The following is a 20,752-nucleotide window of genomic DNA, read 5'->3' as shown; positions in this document are numbered from 1 at the left end:
GAGCTCCTGGACAGTCTGAGGTGCAACCTGGTGGCGTCGGATGAACCGAAACATAATGTCACACCCAGAGGTGTTCTATTGGATTTAGATGAGGCGAGTGTGGAGGTCAGTCAATGGTATCAATTCCTTCATCCTCCAGGAACTGCCTGCATACTCTCACCACGAGGAACCCAGGACCCACTGCACCAGCATAGGGTCTGACAATGGGTCCAAGGATTTCATCCCGATACCTAATGGCAGTCAAAGTGCCATTGTCTAGCCTGTAGAGGTCTGTGCGTCTCTCCATGGATATGCCTCCCCTGACCATCACTGACCCACCACCAAACTGGTCATGCTAAACGATGTTACAAGCAGTATAACATTCTCCACAGCTTCTCCAGACCCTTTCACGTCTGTTGCATGTGCTCAGGGTAAACCTGCTCTCATCTGTGAAAAGCACAGGGTGCCAGTGGTGAACCTGCCAATTCTGGTATTCTATAACAAATACCAATCGAGCTCCATATATGCAAACTGTATATATATTCTTCAACTACTCCTGAACCCCGAAACATTCAATTCTGGTTAATCTGATGATTCTGAATAGGTGTAGCAGAAGTAAGTGGATATGTGTGATGCACTTGAGTCTCATTAACGCTTAATTCCTCCCCTAGTATCCAAGGCTCTGAGCCCTGTGACCTTGAATTACACAAGGTTGACACAAAAAATGAACGATAAGAGCCGAAGATAACAGCCGAAGCAATCGGCATAAATCTGCCCTGGATGGCCTACCACTCTCTTACTGTGTACTCATTGCACACACAAACACATCCAAGATCCTTTGATTGAGTTTGAATGGATGGAAAAATACTGGTTTCCACTGCTTTGCCAAAGAAATGTTGTAGTAAATTCTCAGATGTCTGTGGTCTATTGAATGTGTTCATTATGCAATGGCTGACTTTCACTTTTTTACAATTGTGTGTCATTAGCCCTAACCACTGCTCATATGGCATTTAAAAATAATTCTGAATGCTAAAAGTACAAATTCTGTCGTAACAAGGCAAAAAAGGTGAGAATGAAAATGCAAACTGAACAGTTTTTTTCCTGGAGAGCCTGGAAATGTTAAAAGAAATATATTCACAAGATAAGTAAATAAATTAATGTGAAATATTCTTAAAATGTACATTTTTGATATTAAATAACTTACTGTAGGGCTGCTTAATCCAAGTTAGGCTGAATGACAAATAATTCCCCCTGGAGATATTAAACACCATCACTTCAGATATTTTTATGTGATTGACATATTCACAGGAACGAACCACACATTCATTTTTGAGTAGATCGCTTTCCTTTTCCAAGCAGAAGGTGCATTCATCTTCATTCCATGCCATGTAAAATTTAATTCCTGATTCACTTGACCATTGTTCAGTGGCTTGTTTGCCACAATTTGCAGATTTGACTAAACCATTTCTTCCTTTATTAATAATCCATTTACACTCTCCTTGTCCATCTATCAAGCAAGTACAGCTGACTGAAGTGTTAACACAGAACTGAGACCAAACCTTAACGGACCCTGAAAAACACAAAAAAGAGACAGAATGAGTCAGCGGAATTTGTGTACAACTGAGCATCACTTCAATACTGCAAACTGACACTCTGAAGCATGGGGAGGTGTGCATTTTATATAACTTAGTTGTTAGATGAGTTTTAAAAGTTTGTACTTAGCATACAAAATAAGGAATTAAGAAAATGGTTCAGAGCTGTGCTTGAAGTCTAGACAGGCCTTGGTAGGCTCTTCTCAGCACTAACAGAGTTCACATGAAAGATTCACTCAGATTTTCTGACTGTCTTAACATTTCTAGTGATAAAATATTTAAAAACTCGATTTGTGATGGCATCAAGCTTTTTAACATCAGAAATATGATTTGCCCACATTGTTTGAAACTTACCAGCTACTTGAGCAGCATGATTAAAAATTATTATGTTGAGTTTGTGTACAAGTTATGTGAGATATCCCTGTAAGACACTCTAGCTGACAATGTCCATGAGGAGCCCTATTAATATTTAATAAATGTAATCTAATAAATTTAAATACAGTATCTCACAATCTTCGCTGACATAAATTTATTTAGATTTTGAATCATTTTTACTTATGAAGGTGTCATAAAATAACAAACATGCAAATGACGTGTTTGTTTTCAGCCCAATCAGCCATCTCATTTAAACACCACTTGCTAACATGGTGCTGGAGCTGCCTTATCACATTGGAAAATGATGGTTTTGCCTATTTGCACTGGGTGAGACACGGCGGCACAGTGCATAACACTGCTACCTCATGGCTACTGGACACTGCTCTGATTACGGCCTAGGTGATCTGCACAGATTTTTTTTTCTCCTCTCTAAGTATTTTAGTTTTCCTCTGACATTTCACAGGTTTGTGAGTCAGGATGAGTGGCAATTTTAAATTGTGCCAATATGAGTGTTTTCTTAGATTAAACTGGCATCCCATCCAGATTGTTTACTTTCTATGCCCTAAAACCAATGAACTTGGAATGCTGCATTTATAAAATAGACAAGTGCTCTTACTAGAGAAGGATGGGCAAAACCCTACTCCTAGACAACAACAGTGGCTATAGGTTTCCATTAAAATACATCTATTATACAGAGACAATTTTACATTTAAATATCTTAATAAAGCAACATTATTTTCATTATCTGTGGAGACAGAGTGCTGAACTAACCAAAAGAATAATGTTTAATAATGAGATACATTTTTAAATACTTCGATATCTTTAAGTCATTAAGCTCTGTTCCTTAGAAATGTTAAGCAATACAGTTAGGTCCATAAATATTTGGACAGAGAAAACTTTTTTCTAATTTTGGTTCTGTACATTACCACAACGAATTTTAAATGAAACAACTCAGATGCAGTTGAAGTGCAGACTTTCAGCTTTAATTCAGTGGGGTGAACAAAACGATTGCATAAAAATGTGAGGCAACTAAAGTATTTTTTTAACACAATCCCTTCATTTCAGGGGCTCAAAAGTATTTGGACAATTGACTCAAAGGCTATTTCGTGGGCAAGTCTGTCGTTATGTCATTATCAATTAAGCAGATAAAAGGCCTGGAGTTAATTTGAGGTGTGGTGCTTGCATGTGGAAGATTTTGCTGTGAACAGAGAACATGTGGTCAAAGCAGCTCTCCATTCGGGTGAAAGAAGCCATCCTTAAGCTGCAAAAACAGAAAAAACCCATCTGAGAAATTGCTACAATATTACGAGTGGCAAAATCTACAGTTTGGTACATCCTGAGAAAGAAAGCAAGCACTGGTGAACTCAGCAACGCAAAAAGACCTGGACGTCCACGGAAGACAACAGTGGTGGATGATCGCAGAATCATTTCCATGGTGAAGAGAACCCCCTTCACAAAAGCCAACCAAGTGAACAACACTCTCCAGGGTGTAGGCGTATCGATATCCAAGTCTACCATAAAAAGAAGACTGCATGAAAGTAAATACAGAGGGTGCACTTTAAGGTGCAAGCCACTCATAAGCCTCAAGAATAGAAAGGCTAGATTGGACTTTGCTAAAGAACATCTAAAAAAGCCAGCACAAGTTCTGGAAAAATGATGAAACCAAGATCAACCTCTACTAGAATGATTGCAAGAAAAAAGTATGGAGAAGGCGTGGAACAGCTCATTATCCAAAGCATACCACATCATCTGTAAAACACGGTGGAGGCAGTGTGATGGCTTGAGCGTGCATGGCTGCCAGTGGCACTGGGACACTAGTATTTACTTATGATGTGACACAGGACAGAAGCAGCCGAATGAATTCTGAGGTGTTCAGAGACATACTGTCTGCTCAAATCCAGCTAAATGCAGTCAAATTGATTGGGCGGTGTTTCATGATACAGATGGACAATGACCCAAAACATACAGCCAAAGCAACCCAGGAGTTTACTAAAGCAAAGAAGTGGAAAATTCTTGAATGGCCAAGTCAGCCACCTAATCTTAACCCAATTGAGCATGCATTTCACTTGTTGAAGACTAAACTTCAGACAGAAAGGCCCACAAACAAACAGCAACTGAAAGCCGCTGCAGTAAAGGCCTGGCAGAGCATTAAAAAGGAGGAAACCCAGCATCTGGTGATGTCCATGAGTTCAAGACTTCAGGCTGTCATTGCCAGCAAAGGGTTTTCAACCATGTATTAGAAATTAACATTTTATTTCCAGTTATTTAATTTGTCCAATTACTTTTGAGCCCCAGAAATGAAGGGATTGTGTTAAAAAAATGCTTTAGTTGCCTCACATTTTTATGCAATTGTTTTGTTCACCCCACTGAATTAAAGCTGAAAGTCTGCACTTCAACTGCATCTGAGTTGTTTCATTTAAAATTCATTGTGATAATGTACAGAACCAAAATTAGAAAAAAGTTGTCTCTGTCCAAGTATTTATGTTAATATGTTTGTAATTTGTCATGAACAAGCAAATGTTTACCACATAATGGATCAAACACGATTTGATCATCCTCTTTTTAGATTAAATCCACCTTTTAGAAGAAATTTAAGCACAAACAGCCTGCATTCTAATAATAATAATAATAAGTTGCATTTATAGAGTGCTTTTCACAAGCCCACGGTCGCTTTACGTACAGAGTTAAAAAACAAAAATTACACAGAAGACAAGCGTTCGTAGAATAGGAAAGTTTTCAGTTGAGATTTAAAGGTGGAGAAAAAGGAGCAATCTTGGAGAAACTGAGGAAGAGAGTTCCACAGTTGAGGGGTCATAACACTGAAGGACCTGCCTCCCAAGGTGGAGAGTCTGATGCGTGGGGCAATAAGGAGATTACTACTCGAGGACATGAGAGAGCGACAAGGAGTGTAAGAAGCTAGGGGTTGAGTAAGGTAGAGGGGGGCAAGGTTATGTAGAGCTTTGAAGGTGAGAAGCAGAATCTTGAATTTAATCCTTGATGGAACCGGTAACCAGTGAAGCTGGGAGAGAACAGGGGAGATGTGAGCAGAACACTTTGTGTGGGTGAGAACTCTGGCTGCGGAGTTCTGAATGTACTGTAGCTTCTGTATAGATTTTGCAGGAAGGCTGATGAAGAGGGAATTACAGTAACCAATACGGGACATTACGAAACAATGAACCAGAGTCTGAGCATCATTAAAGGACAGAGGTGGATGGAGGCAGGCAATGTTACGGAGATGACAGAATGAAATTTTGGAAAGAGACCAGGGGCCTCATGTATAAACGGTGCATATGCACAAAAATGTTGTGTACGCCCGTTTCCACACTCACGTCACGTTGTATGAAAACTAAATGTGGCATAAATCCACACACATTTCCACGCCAGTTCAATCCCTTGCATACGCAAGTTCTCTGCTTGGTTTTGCAAACTGACAGCACCTAGCGTCAAAGCAGTGCTACTGTTCCTGTGTGGTTAACCTTTCTTTTTTAGATCCACATCCCTGATGCGGCTTAATCATATACACTGAAATTAACTGCATATTGTTTATTAGTTTAAGGCATCTGATTGTAATCAACCTGTAACCATATAATTGTGCACCAAATGGCCAAACTATTCCAAATACCATAGCTACTTGTGCGTTGTTACTATCAGTGCGCCACTCGGAGTATTTTAACTCACTGTATCTGAGTGTGGAATCACAACAGCTGATCAGAAAGGTCTACGGCAAATTGTGTCAAGAGTGGGAGAAATATCGGGATACAGCTTCTAGCACACGCTGCCTCTGCCATGCGCACAGTCTATTTCAACTTCACCCATTTGGCAAAAGCTTCAGAGCCTTTCCTGAACAAACCTCGCAGTTCAGAAACAGTTTCATCCCAAGAGCTATGAATGCACTCAATCAGTCCATCAAGTGCTCCTGGTAGAACTGTTTGTTCTTATAAGTACAATTACCTCACTGTAAACTTGTATTACAGCTGTAATATTGCACAACCTGAACCACTTATGCTTTCATATTGTATATTTTTCACTGTTTTTTATCCTATTATTATTATTGTTGTTGTTGTTAGTTTACCATTTTATAGGAAAGTAAGTTTATGGAGGATTTGCATATTGAATACCATTGTATCATACAATAACAATAAAAGAATTCAATTCAATTGAGAGCATGTATTTACTGATGATGACGAGTGGCTTTTAAGTCGATTTAGATTTCCAGGTGCTATCTTCTTGGAGCTCTTGATATCGTTTTTAAGATGAATGGGTCACAGGGGTCTGCTGGAGCCAATCTCAGCCAGCTCAGGGCACAAGGCAGGAACAAACACCAGGCAGGGTGCCAGCCCACAACAGGGCACACACACACCCACACACCAAGCACACAGTAGGGACAATTTAGGATCGACAATGCACCTAACCTGCATGTCTTTGGACTGTGGAAGGAAATCGGAATACCTGGAGGAAACCCATATTGACACAGGGAGAACATGCAAACTCCACGCAGGGAGGACCCGGGAAGTGAACCGAAGTCTCCTTACTGCAAGGCAGCAGCGCCACCACTCTGTCACATTATACAGATACATTTTTAACTTCATTTAAATAATGTGTATTGTTAATGATTAAATATGCAAAGACTCTGTGGGCAGTAGCAATGATGAGCTGGCACCCCGTTCAGGGATTGTTCCTGCCTTGTGCTGTAGGCTTGCTGGGACTGGCATGACCTGGATGGATAGATGGATAGAATAATTAAACATGTACTACAAAGATATTTCAATGTTCCTTAAAAGTTTTGAAGAATCGGTGTTCTAAGCTTACAGATGGCTTGACATTTATTAAATAGCTGATTGTGTCGCAAATGGTTATTTGGAGAAAGAAAAGAAAGGACAGGAATCGGGCGTTAGTACGTTTTAAAGAGACAGTACTGCTGCAATAAATTATTTTATTGAGGGTTGCGCACGGCACAGCAAGCATCTTACGGGAGGCAAAGGTGCACCAGCTCTTCACTACCACTCCACCAACATGCCTCATTGTTTTATACATGCTTTCTATCATCATGAAAATGATCTCAAGTATACATCTTAGTATTTAAATTGTTCAGAAAACTGTAACATCATGAATGTAATGTATTCTGTATCCTGTTGGCATAAGAGAAAGTCCGTTTAAGAAGCACATAGTGATTCACACACATACATACATAGAATACACATACATTCATCCCGGCCAAAACCCAAGGCCGCCAGATGGAGCCCTCCCTGCAGCATGAAGGTGCCCCGAATGCCAGCAGGGAATTATGGACATTGGAGTTTTCCTTCACAGCCCTGCTGGATACCATGGGGGCCATCAGAGGATGCTACAGGGAGGCATAAGGACTTGTATGTTCGCTATAACCCGAAAGTACGTGTTAGTCACAGCGACAGAGGGAATGACGTACTTCCGGGATGAAGAAGAAGAGTTTTCACCTGACCCGGAAGTGCTAGGAGGGTTCAGAAGCATTTCCGTGTCATGGACTATAAAGGACTGTGGGAAATCCCAGACGGACGAGCTGAGTCGGGAGGAAGGGTGGCAACGCGTCTGGGAGTGGAGGATTGTTTATTGATTAGTGTATTGTTTATTGTTTATGAGTATTGTAGAGTGGAGGGTGCTTGGTGCATATTATTATTATAATAAATATTATTATTGGACTTTTATCTGGTGTCTGGCATCTGATCAGAGGGTTCAAAGGAGTGATAGTGCCCCCTATCTGCCATAGTACATAGAATAACACACAGAATACAAAGCATTTAATGCACTGCTTCAGTTACATTGGGATTTGAGAAACTATTAAATTAAACGATTTTAAGATGAAGTTTACGACATTCTGCTTTAATGACAAAATAAACTACATGATTAAAGTGGAAATTTCAACCTTTTTTTCACACTGTGTCACAGTTTTTTTCTTTTCTCTATACCCTAATACAGTACGCTTCCATATGACACTTAGATTGTGGGCTACGACTTGACTTTTCACGGCGACTTTGATATCTGACCACTTCTTATTTATTTCAGACACTGTGCAACTTTCTAAACTTGATCTTTTGAGTTTCTCAACCACTCTGTCACTCGATCAACTTCCTTTTGTTGTTTGTATCACTGCTTAAACCAACAAATAGAATGTTTCTCCTTGCCTCTACTTGGTGTTCACTGAAATTCTCATTTTTCCCCATGCTTTTGCCATTGTCTTTTCACAGAATACAAAACATAAAAGGCTATTTATATTGATTTGCATATTCAAAGAGGCATAATTCTGAGAGGAGTTAGGGTGGGGCCTCAGGCACGTGCACGAGCATTACTTTTCACGCCAACCGAGATTTATAGAGTGCAAGAATGTGGAAGTTGGCGTACGCACAGATTTATGCATCTGGATTTTTTTGTGCATACGCACATTTCTGCTTTTGTCCATACACCAAGTTTTAGTTTGAATTCTACGCACAGCGATATGCATTAGGCCCCTGATGTGTAGCTCAAAGTTAAATGATGAATCAAATGAAACACCAAGATTTTTGACAACAAGAGCAGATTTGACAAGTGTACCATCAACAGAAACAGAAAAGTTGTATGCCTTAGAAAACTGGGAGTTTGGGCCTACCAGTAACACTCCAGTTTTTTTGGCATTAAGTTTGAGAAAGTTATTTTCCATTCATAGCTTAAGATCAGTGATGCAGTCAGTGAGTGTGCTGGGAGGTGAATCTGTATGTATGTATTAAGATATAGCTGTATATCTTCTGCATAACAGTGGAAGTTAAGGCAGTTAATTCTATATCATTGCTAAAAGTTTTTCAGAGAATAAACATCTCACCCAAACTGCAAAAGGGTTTTTTCCTTTGTTAACCCATCAGAAAATGCAATGAATAGTCAACAACAAGTGAAAATCAGAAATTCACTAAAAATATAAACCAGCCCCTGGCTGAAATATTAATCTTAGAGAAAATCCGGAGTTACTATAGCACTCCAGAAACACCCTGGATTAGTGACTCAGTTATTCAGATTTACTTAATTTAATTTTGATTCCAGCAACAGTTGGATGCAGAGTAGGAAATGACCCTGGAATGAACATTAGCCGATTACAGGGCACATACATACACAATCATTCATATCAGGCCAGCTTGGAGTCATAAATCAATCTAATACAGCCACAGAGAGCGACAAGGAGAGTATAACATCAACCAAGTGCCAGATTTGAGCCCAAAACACTGGATCCATTAGGCAGTGGCACTAACCATTGATCCATCCATCCAATAATTTGTTTTTTACCATCGGATTGCCTTTCAGGAACATTTTCTGAATTGTATCTTTATTTCTATTACAAAAGTATCTGATGATATGGCAGTCCTTGGTCTGTCTGTTTAATACAGATCTAGGAGATAGAGAGGTTTGTTCTGTGGTGTGTGAACTATTTCTTTAGCACAGATAAAATCATAAAAATACTTTGGAGTTAATATAGATGATTAATTAACATCGACCATACAGGTAGGTAACGTCGATGCCAATGTACAACAAATGCTGCATTTCCTGCACCAGCTGAAATTGTTTGGTGGAAACACAAAAAAATGCTTCTCTGTTTCCATGCTGTAACAGAGAGCATATTATTGTATAGAATCTAAGCCTGTTTAGGGATCCTCTTATTTCAGCATAAGTGAAGAATTACTAGACTTCCACGGCTAGTCGTGAAGCTCAGTGGAGGATATCAGACCTAATCTCTACAGTCAGTTTATGAACAAGCCATCTTTAGACAAGCCAGGAAAATCATCTTAAATCCAACGTTTGTCTTGCATTTTGAGTATCAGCTTCTTTCTTCAGGCAAGCGTGTTTAGGTCTCCCACTGTAGGCTAAACAAATACATGCATTTTTTTGTACCAATATAGATTAAAATTCTTAAACTGGAGAAGTCCCCAGAATTGGATGAAGGGTTATGGTCCTCTAAGTCTAAGTTTGATGATAAGATAACCATCATTTTGCATTTGATTTTAATGTAGTGTAATGGGGTGGTATCAGTGTCTTATCTTATTGCAAGATGCTGATTTCATAAAATAAATATGATACAAAACTCTTTTTATTATGACTTGTGTTTATCATGACCAAAGTTTAACAACATACTTGCCACTTGTGACAGTGCATTACGTTTCAGTCCGTGCGTACTGCAGAGGTGACTAACACATGTAAAGCATAGAGAAAACACTTTAAAATCAAGTCACCACAAAAATATAAATACTTAAAAGAGAAATTTAAGCTGATATTTAAGAGAATAAACCAAGAATGCAGAGGTCCCATAGCCAGAATGATATTTCTGTGGACACTTGTGGAAGTTTTATACAATTTAACATGCTGTTCTTTATATTTGAAATTAAACAGTCCAATGACTCCAAACATTCATTTTGGTCTGACACTTGAATTTCTGATCCTCAACAATATAAAATCATAGTAACACCACAAATTCAATGTAATTTTTCACAAAGGCATGATTAAAATGACAGACCCATGAGAAAATAATTAGAAATAAAGAAGATTTGGATGACCTAAAAATATTCCTTCACCGGCAAAATTCCAAAAAAAATGTCTGATCAATTCAAACACAGTGCTCGCCTTGTTAAATGAAATCAAAGGACCCGTCTATGCACATCTCTGCACTCCCCATCATGGAATTCACTGCTGCATCGTATGGGGTGTCTCTTATGCATCCTTCCATTCATTTTCAAAGCATCACTGCAGCTCATGTGCCCCCAAAAGGAGTAGAAGAGCACAGTCTGCACACAGAAGCATTCTGCTTACAAACTGTTGCTGAAACTGCAAACTTAATACTTTCAACCATAAAACACTAGAATAACCTTGGTTTTACATTAATTACTATATTATCTACAAAACCACAATTTTTCTGATAAATCTAATAATTTCCTGTGTAGGCTAATTATATTTCACAAAATTATCATTTAGGCCACATAATGGGATTATTGTCACAGTGTGACAGATTTAGATTATGGTTTATGCAGAATTTGCATGTTCTTTCAGTGTCCAAGCTGTTAGCTGTTGGCTTTGTGTGAATAAGTGTGGGTGTGACTGAGTGTGCTTTGCAAAGTCACAATCTCCTGTTCAGGACTGATACCTGCTTTACATGAAGCACTTCCTGGATTCTTGGGACCCTGCATTGGAGTTGAAGGGTTAGGATAATTGATAGATTATTGTAATTTTTATTGCCACATTGCTTTTACGATAAAGGTGTATGAGGGTGTGAGATACAAAAAACACAAACCAGTGCAAACGTCGCTTTGGAGTAGTTCGGGTATTACTGTGTGGTCATGTAGGCACAAAACATAGGAAAAAAAAGGAAGTTTACTCTGTGGGTACTCTCTCAAGTGGGCATTAGCATATCATAATCTCTTGGACTAATAGTGTGAGTTTTCCGCATTTGACTTACTGTATATGACCGACATTATAAAATACCGGAAATTAAAAAAATCAAGACACAGCTTATCTGCAGGAGAACTTAAACATGAGTATATACAGTATGTCTGGTCATTGCAAAGTAAGTTATTTACTTAGGTCTACCATTAGCTGCCTGTTTTGAAGCAGACCACTTTTCTAAGGTCTATGTCCACTTTGATATTAATTTAATTTCCTGTTGATTACTGTCAAAAAAGCCAAATTAAATTCATTATTATTCAATGTTACTGTATATAATAGTAAAATGTGTAAACTTTGATGAAGGCGAGTACCTGTTATAGGCACTGTATCCTTGAAATGTGTGAGCTCAGCAGTTGTTGCTACATTTCTTTGTATTCATTTATAATAAAATAACATTTTAAGGAAATGATGATGAGTTCAATGAGTGATTACCAAGATGATTCCATATCTTGTCTGAGCACAAAACTATTGCGTCTCAAAATTATTTGACATGTTGACTGTTTTTCTGGTTACCTCAGATATTAAAAACCAAAATATATTTCATTATATGCTGTAGAAAAGACGTATAACATCAGATAAATATTTAACTTCTTACCCATAATGAGCACCAAAATGTGGGCCAATATGAAATTTAACTTTAGAGATGTCATCCTTAAGTCTCCAAATCCTCCACCTCTTCGACTTCAGAATTAAATTAAGAACAAAAGAATAACGTTTTAGAGGAACCAATTCTGCAATCAAAACAAAAGATTAGCAATTTAATGCTTTCACCCAGTAAAATGTATATTCTATGTATTAACAAAAGCCCCAAATAAATTGAGTTATTGAAGAACTAAAATAAAAGATACTCAGCAAAAGTAAGAAAGCCATAAGGTAAAAATGGCAAATTCAGATCATTACAGATGACAAACTATATTAAAGAATACCTTTGTTCTTTTATTTGTTATAATCTGCCACTGGGTCAATTTAACTGCATTGTCTGAAAGTCACAAGGCCTTGAAAACACAAAAATCTCTTTGAAAAGCATATATTTTGTATGGATTTAACTGTATACAATGATGGGTAATTTCAACAAATCAAAGAAACAATTCCCTGACAGCAAGAGAAAATAAAAGTGTGCTCTACAGCCCATACATTGAAGGGTTTCTGACCAGCAGAGCACACTGCAGAGTTCAACCTATTTTAAAACAACCATCCATCTATTAATTAATCCATCTCTTCATCCATATTCAGAAGGCACTTTTCTGTTAAAGCATCATGGTGAGCTTGAGCGTTTCCCTAATTTAATCAACCTAAAAAACAGGTTTTCTCAAGGAAAAAAAAATGAGATTAAATAACTAGAGAGAGAAAAGGTTTGAGAGCAGGCAGAGACTGGAATGAATCAAAAATACCAGAAAAAACAAAAATGGACAAAACAAAATTTAAAAATTAGTAGACAAGAATTTCTATTTGAAAATGTCTTTTACCTAATCAAAATCACTAACCAATACAAAAAGATTTTAAGAAGAAATCAGGAGTGTCAGTATTAATCATAAAGCTAGGATAACATAATTGGACAAAATTTCTCTTACTCTAGAACTACGAATTACAAACATCCTGAAAGTAACATTTTCAAGGGAGGAATCTTTTCTGGAGAGGATACAAATCCATCATAGGGCATAAAAACACACACACACACTGTCATTATTGAGAAACGTGCCATTAAACTACAATCAAACAATGCCGTAAGATGGACTATTATACTGTTTAGGGTAAATTCCTACCTTCTAGCCTTCCGACATAAAATTGCTTTAAGTTACTTTACATGATGGATGCATGGCTAATAAATTTAATTTAATTCTAGTTTTAACACCTGCACTTATCAGCCTATTAGTCAAACTTGGATCCCTGGAGTCTTTTGTTCATTTCCCTGTGTTTGCTAAAGTTTTAAACTCCTTTCATTATAGACCATAGGAAGCCCACACTCACTAAAGGCTAATTGTATCTGAATGTCTATTATTATGGGACTGTGGTTCCTCCAGCACCTCAATACTACACCATTCATCACCTCAGCATTGCAAATGTTAAAAAAACTACAATACATTCAATCACTACTGCTTCCCAGATCAACGTCCCACAGTCCTGATTTGGCATGAATAAGTTGACAGATAGATGCAAGGATGACTTCTGTTTTATGATTTAAATTTTACTTTATTCATTACACATTCTGTCCATACATCTCTGAATCTTATTGATGTGAAAGTCATGTCCAGTTCAGACTACACCTCTTTAGACAGGAGTAATAACTCCAAGTAAAAGAAGAAGAAAACTGCAGGAGTAATTAAAGCTAAAGCCTGAAATTCCACTTATATCTGCAAGAAAAGAGACCGTAGAAGAGTAGAAACTGTCAAATTGTCATTCATTTATATAATCACATAAACAGATGATGAAAAACTTACCAGCCACTGTCCAGCTCACTTAGCGGCAACTGGAGGTGTGAAGGAACAGCTGTAAGATATGATGCATGGTGAGGATAGACGAGGGCTAAATTTGAAGGAAATATAATGAGTATTCGTTTGTTTAAATTTGAATCAAGGACACATTTCCTGCTAGTGCTGTAATATTTACCAATACTGTAAATATTGCAGGGTATAAAAATGTCTTTGTTGTTTTATTAAAATATCAGGAATACCTAATGCTGCTGGCTATGTTAATATTCAAATAATCTGTTCTACTCATTTCATTTAAGGTAGTACTGTGTTCATTCATTTTTTGTGATTCCACAATGAATTATCTTAATCTATATATTTTTCAGTTCATTAAGGTAAAAAAAAGTGTTTGTTTTTTTTCCTTTGATTTATTTTAATTTTAAAAATGAAACACTTGTTCTAAATGTGAAATGTGTCATTAGCATTAAGTTCAGCTACTGTTGGTGGTGACCTACTGTAAGTGGGCATGTGGGAAAGAGTAGAGAGATGATAGATGGAGAACATGGAGGATGGGGAGTAGGGGAGAGGATAGTAGATTTTGCCACGGCATCTGATTTGGTTAAAGTGTACACATTTTTTGAAAATAAAGTAAATCAGCTTGTGACTTACAGTACTGGAGGAAGGGAAAGCCAAATAGACTTCCTAATGTGCAGAAGATCTCATTTGAAAGATATACTGTAAGTTAATAAATAGGGAAATTGTGACCATGCAGCATAAAGTGGTGCTGATGGACTGGTAAAGAGGTGTTGGGTAGAACAACAGGAAGAAATACACCAGTGGACAAAGAGACACCGAGGTGGAACAGAGAGGTGCAGGATGTCATAAAGGCTAAGGAGGAGGCAAAGAAGACATGGTACTGATCAGGGAGTGAGGAAGAATGAGAAATGTATAGGCAGACAAACAAGAAGGCAAAGAAGGCACAAGCGTTAGATGAGGTGTATGAAAAATTGGAAACAAAACAGGGAGAGAGGATGATCTTTAGAATAGCGAAGACTGGAGACAAGGATGGAAAATAATTCGGTCAGAGAAAGCAGAAGAAAGAAGAGCAAGTTGGGGTCTTGAGTGAGCATAATAGAATAGACAATAGATGGTTGAGGTACTCTGAAAAGCTGTTGAGTGAAGAAAATCCTAGGGTAGTATTTGGGAATGGAGTCCTAAATGAAGGGCTAGTGCCAAGAATAAAGAGGGAGGAAGTAAAGGAGGCACAAAAATGAAAAATGGAAAAGCAACAGAACTGAATGGAATACCAGTGGAAATGTGGGAGAGTTTAGGAGAAGAGGGAGTAGATGTGGAGTGGTGGAGGAACAGTGTGATTGTACCAATTTATAAGAAGAAGGGCAATATTCAGGATTGTGGAAACTATAGACCGATAAAGCTAATTTTGGAAAAGGGTTATAGAGAGAAGGTATAGGGAAAAGACCACCACAGGGGAGGAGCAGTTTGGTTTTATGCCAGGGAGAGGAACACTTGTTGCAGTATTTTCATTGAAACAGCTGATAGAGTAGTATCAAGAAAAACAGAAGGGTTTACGTATGGTGTTTATTTATTTGGAGAAGGCTTATGATAGAGTCCCATGTCAAGAGGTCTGGAGGTACATGAGAGAGAAAGAAGTACCAGGGAAATATATGAGGATGTTGGGGTAACAGACAAGATCTCAGTTAGAGTAGGTGTTCTCTAGGGATCTTTTTTAAGTCCTTACCTCTTTGATCTGGTTATGGATGTGTTAAGTCTTGGAGTGAAAGACCAATCCCCCAGTGAATGCTTTTTCTGATGACACTGTGTCATCAGAAAGTGGAGAGGAAGTTGGAAGAATACAGAAGGGCTTTGGAGATTAGTGGGTTGAATAAAAATAGGAAGAAGACAGAACATATGAGGTTTAATGATGATCAGGATCAGAAATTAGCCTGCACTATTAAAAAGAGTGAATAAATTTAAATATCTAGGATCCGTGGTTGCCGAAGATGAAAAATTTGATGTAAAGATAACCTATAGAGTGTATTGTTGATGGAACAATTGGAAGAAGGTATCAGGAGTATTTTGTGATCAAATAATTACAGTGAAGGATTTAAAGACAGTAGTAAGACCAGCAATAATGTGTGGAGCTGAGACATGGACAGTAAAGGGAGTGCAGGTGAAGAAGTTAGATGTGGCAGAAATGAGAATGTTGAGATAGATGTGTGGAGTTACAAAAAAGGATGGAATAAGAAATGAAACAATCAGATGTACAGCAAAGGTAGGAAAATTAAGAAAGTACTGGAAAGTAGGTTGAAGTGGTGTGGACATGTGATGAGGACAGACAATATGTTGGCAAAATAGTGATGGGAATGGAAGTACAGAAGAAGAGAAAGTGAGAGAAGGCCAATGTGGAAGTTGATGGATAAAGTAAAAGAACTGAAGGAAAAGGTCTGACTGGAAAGGAGGTGCAGGACCAAGCTGTTTGGAGAAGGTTGATCAAGCACATCAACCGTACACAAAAGTGGGAAAAGATGAAGAAGAAGAAGAAGAAGAAGATATTAAATAAGTGACTTGTCATTCCTTGTTCCATTTCTGAACTGCATATTTTATGAGAGGTGTATCTAATGACAGTTCATAATGGAAATATTGACTTTCTGCCTTTTTTATTTTTCATTATGCAATTAACTTTCATCAGTATTTTCTTTTTAAAGATCCACACTGGCGCAGCCCCTCTCTAGCCTGTTTAATGTACTATGTGTCTGTATAATAAACATCTTTTTTAATCTCCACTGTTCTGTTTTGCTTCACTACCTTTAAAGACAATCCTTTGCAGTCCATTGCTGAGATTAACAGGATTGACCCCATGTTTACATCTCCACTTTCAGATTAACTCCAGAACTTCCCGAAATTTTCCCAATCTGTTTAAGTGAGAGATGTGAATTTCCCCTTGGGGATTAATAAAGTATCTATCTATCTATCTATCTACAGTGCATCCGGAAAGTATTCACAGTGCATCACTTTTTCCACATTTTGTTATGTTACAGCCTTATTCCAAAATGGATTAAATTCATTTTTTTCCTCAGAGTTCTACACACAACACCCCATAATGACAATGTGAAAAAAGTTTACTTGAGGTTTTTGCAAATTTATTAAAAATAAAAAACTGAGAAATCACATGTACATAAGTATTCACAGCCTTTGCTCAATACTTTGTCCATGCACCTTTGGCAGCAATTACAGCCTCAAGTCTTTTGAATATGATGCCACAAGCTTGGCACACCTATCCTTGGCCAGTTTCGCCCATTCCTCTTTGCAGCACCTCTCAAGCTCCATCTGGTTGGATGGGAAGCTTCGGTGCACAGCCTTTTTAAGATCTCTCCAGAGATGTTCAATCGGATTCAAGTCTGGGCTCTGGCTGGGCCACTCAAGGACATTCACAGAGTTGTCCTGAAGCCACTCCTTTGATATCTTGGCTGTGTGCTTAGGGTCGTTATCCTGCTGAAAGATGAACTGTTGCCCCAGTCTGAGGTCAAGAGTGCTCTGGAGTAGGTTTCATCCAGGATGTCTCTGTACATTGCTGCAGTCCTCTTTCCCTTTATCCTGACTAGTCTCCCGGTCCCTGCTGCTGAAAAACATCTCCACAGCATGATGCTGCCACCACCATGCTTCACTGTAGGGATGGTATTGGCCTGGTGATGAGTGGTGCCTGGTTTCCTCCAAAAATGACGCCTGGCATTCACACCAAAGAGTTCAATCTTTGTCTCATCAGACCAGAGAATTTTCTTTCTCATGGTCCGAGAGTCCTTCAGGTGCCTTTTGGCAAACTCCAGGCATCTGCCATGTGCCTTTTACTAAGGAGTGGCTTCCATCTGGCCACTCTACCTTACAAGCCTGATTGGTGGATTGCTGCACAGATGGTTGTCCTTCTGGAAGGTTCTCCTTTCTCCACAGAGGACCTCTGGAGCTCTGACAGAGTGACCATCAGGTTCTTGGTCACCTCCCTGACTAAGGCCCTTCTCCCCTGATCGCTCAGTTTAGATGGCCGGCCAGCTCTAGGAAGAGTCCTGGTGGTTTCGAACTTCTTCCACTTACGGATGATGGAGGCCACTGTGCTCATTGGGACCTTCAAAGCAGCAGAAATTTTTCTGTAACCTTCCCCATATTTGTGCCTCGAGACAATCCTATCTCGGAGGTCTACAAACAATTCCTTTGACTTCATGCTTGGTTTGTGCTCTGACATGAACTGTCAACTGTGGGACCTTATATAGACAGGTGTGTGCCTTTCCAAATCATGTCCAGTCAACTGAATTTACCACAGGTGGACTCCAATTAAGCTGCAGAAACATCTCAAGGATGATCAGGGGAAACAGGATACACCTGAGCTCAATTTTGAGCTTCATGGCAAAGGCCATGAATACTTATGTACAGATGCGTTCTCAATTTTTTTATTTTTAATAAATTTGCAAAAATCTCAAGTGAACTTTTTTCACGTTGTCATTATGGGTTGTTGTGTGTAGAATTCTGAGGAAAAAAATGAATTTAATCCATTTTGGAGTAAGGCTGTAACATAACAAAATGTGGAAAAAGTGATGCGCTGTGAATACTTTCCGGATGCACTCTCTATCTATCTATCTATCTATCTATCTATGAAGACTTGAATCTTGAAGTGTCTTCAGTTTGGATTGATATAAAAACATTCTTTACCAAATATGACACCATGTTTCCTTTCTGTCTGGCAGGGAACGCTAACTCCTCAGATGGACCAGGTTCAAGTGCTAGAATCACACTGTGAAAGCAGATTCTTCTTATAGTGCTTTATCATAGGCAGAATGGTGACAAAATAACCACAATAACAACACAAATCAGTCATGACAAAAGTGATAATGTTAAGCTTTGCTTGTATGAGAGAATCTCTTAGCATACACATCCAAAAAGAGACTGTCGGGAGACCAACATAAACGTCAATAGAGATGAATACAGCTGTCAGCTGAGGTGCTCTTGGTGCCCTGGATATGAGCTTCTCCAAATGTTAAAGAAGTGTGCAGGAGCTTATGGAAACCATTATAAGTCCCAGGGGTGAGCAGAGAAGAAGCTGTGGTGCTCCAGCATGTCCAGGGTCCAACAGTTGTGAGGTTTCAATATGTCAGAGCATGGCAATACTTTTTATAACTTCACAATAATATTGCTTTGATCCAATAAACCAATTAGTGTCCAACTAGGAGCTTTGCCATGTTTCTCCAGAAGTCTCTGTAGGTGGATCCTGCACTTTGGTGGTAGCTGAAGTGGCTCCCCATTGTCTGTAGAAAGTGCTTTGAGAAACTAGAAAAGTGCTATATAAATGTAATTAATTAATTCTTTCATCAATAATGGAAAAAAGGAGAAGCAATCCAAAATTAAAAGGAACTCAAGCAATGTAACATAGTGATAATAATAAAAAATTGGGGAAAAAATAATTTTTGTTGGCTATTTATATGAGAGAAAATCTTATTAAATAAACCTACCACAATGACAAACTGAAAATCATTTATCTTCACTACTGCCTGCATTCACCTTCTGAAAATGGCCAAGTCTGTAAAATGTACAATATGTGACAACTTGTATTCTGATTTCTGCTTTGGTTTAACAGCTTCTTTGCTGTCTGGATATGCTCCTTCCTTTTACTGCAGTTTCCTCTGATACTGTAAACTGTTCTGTGCTTTGACAACATTCATCTGATTTGCTCTCCCTCTTTAAGAGCTTTCAGACATCTCAGGTAGTCTTTATTATATTAGGTTTTGAGGATGGGGTCTACTCATCAACAACAAGTTAAGGTAGCATAAAACTGGAAAAGGGCTTCATTCCCCATATTGACCCTAAAGAGCACATCAGGGGACTCCTCCCAGACCAAGAGGACCAATGGACTTGGATGACTCTGTGACATGATTGCTCATTAATTGGTATTGCCAGGCAAATGAGGAAGAGAAGCAGGATGAAGGGCAAGAAGGAGCATCTATAGAGACAGCCAAAGGCAGACAGTACATGAAAGGTACGAGTAAATGTGAAAAATCAGAAGTGGTCTTTTATGTGTTACTTCTGTGCTTTGCACTTCACGGTCAATTCAAGAGGCGAAGCACATTGGTTAAATAAACATTTATCTGAATCGCCATTTTGCTTTGTTTGAACCGCACGAGTACATTCTGCATCAAAATTGGCATAACCATCCATCCATCCATTTTCCAACCCGCTGAATCTGAACACAGGGTCACGGGGGTCTGCTGGAGCCAATCCCAGCCAACACAGGGCACAAGGCAGGAACCAATCCCGGGCAGGGTGCCAACCCACTGCAGGACACACACAAACACACCCACACACCAAGCACACACTAGGGCCAATTTAGAATTGCCAATCCACCTAACCAGCATGTCTTTGGACTGTGGGAGGAAACCCACGCAGACACGGGGAGAACATGCAAACTCCACGCAGGGAGGACCTGGGACGCGAACCTAGTTTCCCCAGGTCACCCAACTGCGAGGCAGCAGCTCTACCCACTGCGCCACCGTGCTGCCCTGGCATAACCAGTGTTTTCAATAAATCATACTTAATAATACAGTGTGATTGACATTTACAGCAGAAATAGTCTGAACTGAAAGAGATGATGAAAGAGATGATCGCTACACTGGCCACTGCCACGGCTACGGCCATAAGTGAGCTTAAGAAGGAGCTTGAGAAGGATAACAAAGACCGGGAAATGCGTCTATTTAAACGTTTTGACGCGACCTTTAAAGGCATCGTGGAGAAATTAGAGGAACACATTGAAGAAAATAGATCCAAACTGAAAAAACTTGCCGATCAGATGAATGACGTTACAGATCAGCTGGAGGACGTTAAGCAGGCATTCACGACTCGAGTTGAAACAGCGGAACAATTGGCATCTAACACTGATGAAAAAGCTACAGCTGAGAATTCCGAATGCAA

General features: G+C 38.9%; 1 long non-coding RNA gene across 1 annotated transcript; it reads right to left on the bottom strand.

Annotated features, from left to right (window-relative positions):
- Positions 1 to 1,454: 1,454 nt before the first annotated feature.
- On the bottom strand, positions 1,455 to 13,915 carry LOC127529121 (uncharacterized). The gene is made up of 3 exons (XR_007935804.1): positions 13,814 to 13,915; positions 11,971 to 12,106; positions 1,455 to 1,549 (listed from the first exon to the last, which is right to left on the bottom strand). It is a non-coding gene; the product is annotated as an uncharacterized LOC127529121 (long non-coding RNA).
- Between the last annotated feature and the right edge of the window lie 6,837 nt (positions 13,916 to 20,752).

Source organism: Erpetoichthys calabaricus, chromosome 9 (assembly GCF_900747795.2).
Source record: "Erpetoichthys calabaricus chromosome 9, fErpCal1.3, whole genome shotgun sequence".
Lineage (NCBI taxonomy): Eukaryota > Metazoa > Chordata > Cladistia > Polypteriformes > Polypteridae > Erpetoichthys > Erpetoichthys calabaricus.
The sequence above is the reverse complement of the archived record's forward strand: the minus strand, read 5'-3'. Positions and strand labels throughout refer to the sequence as shown.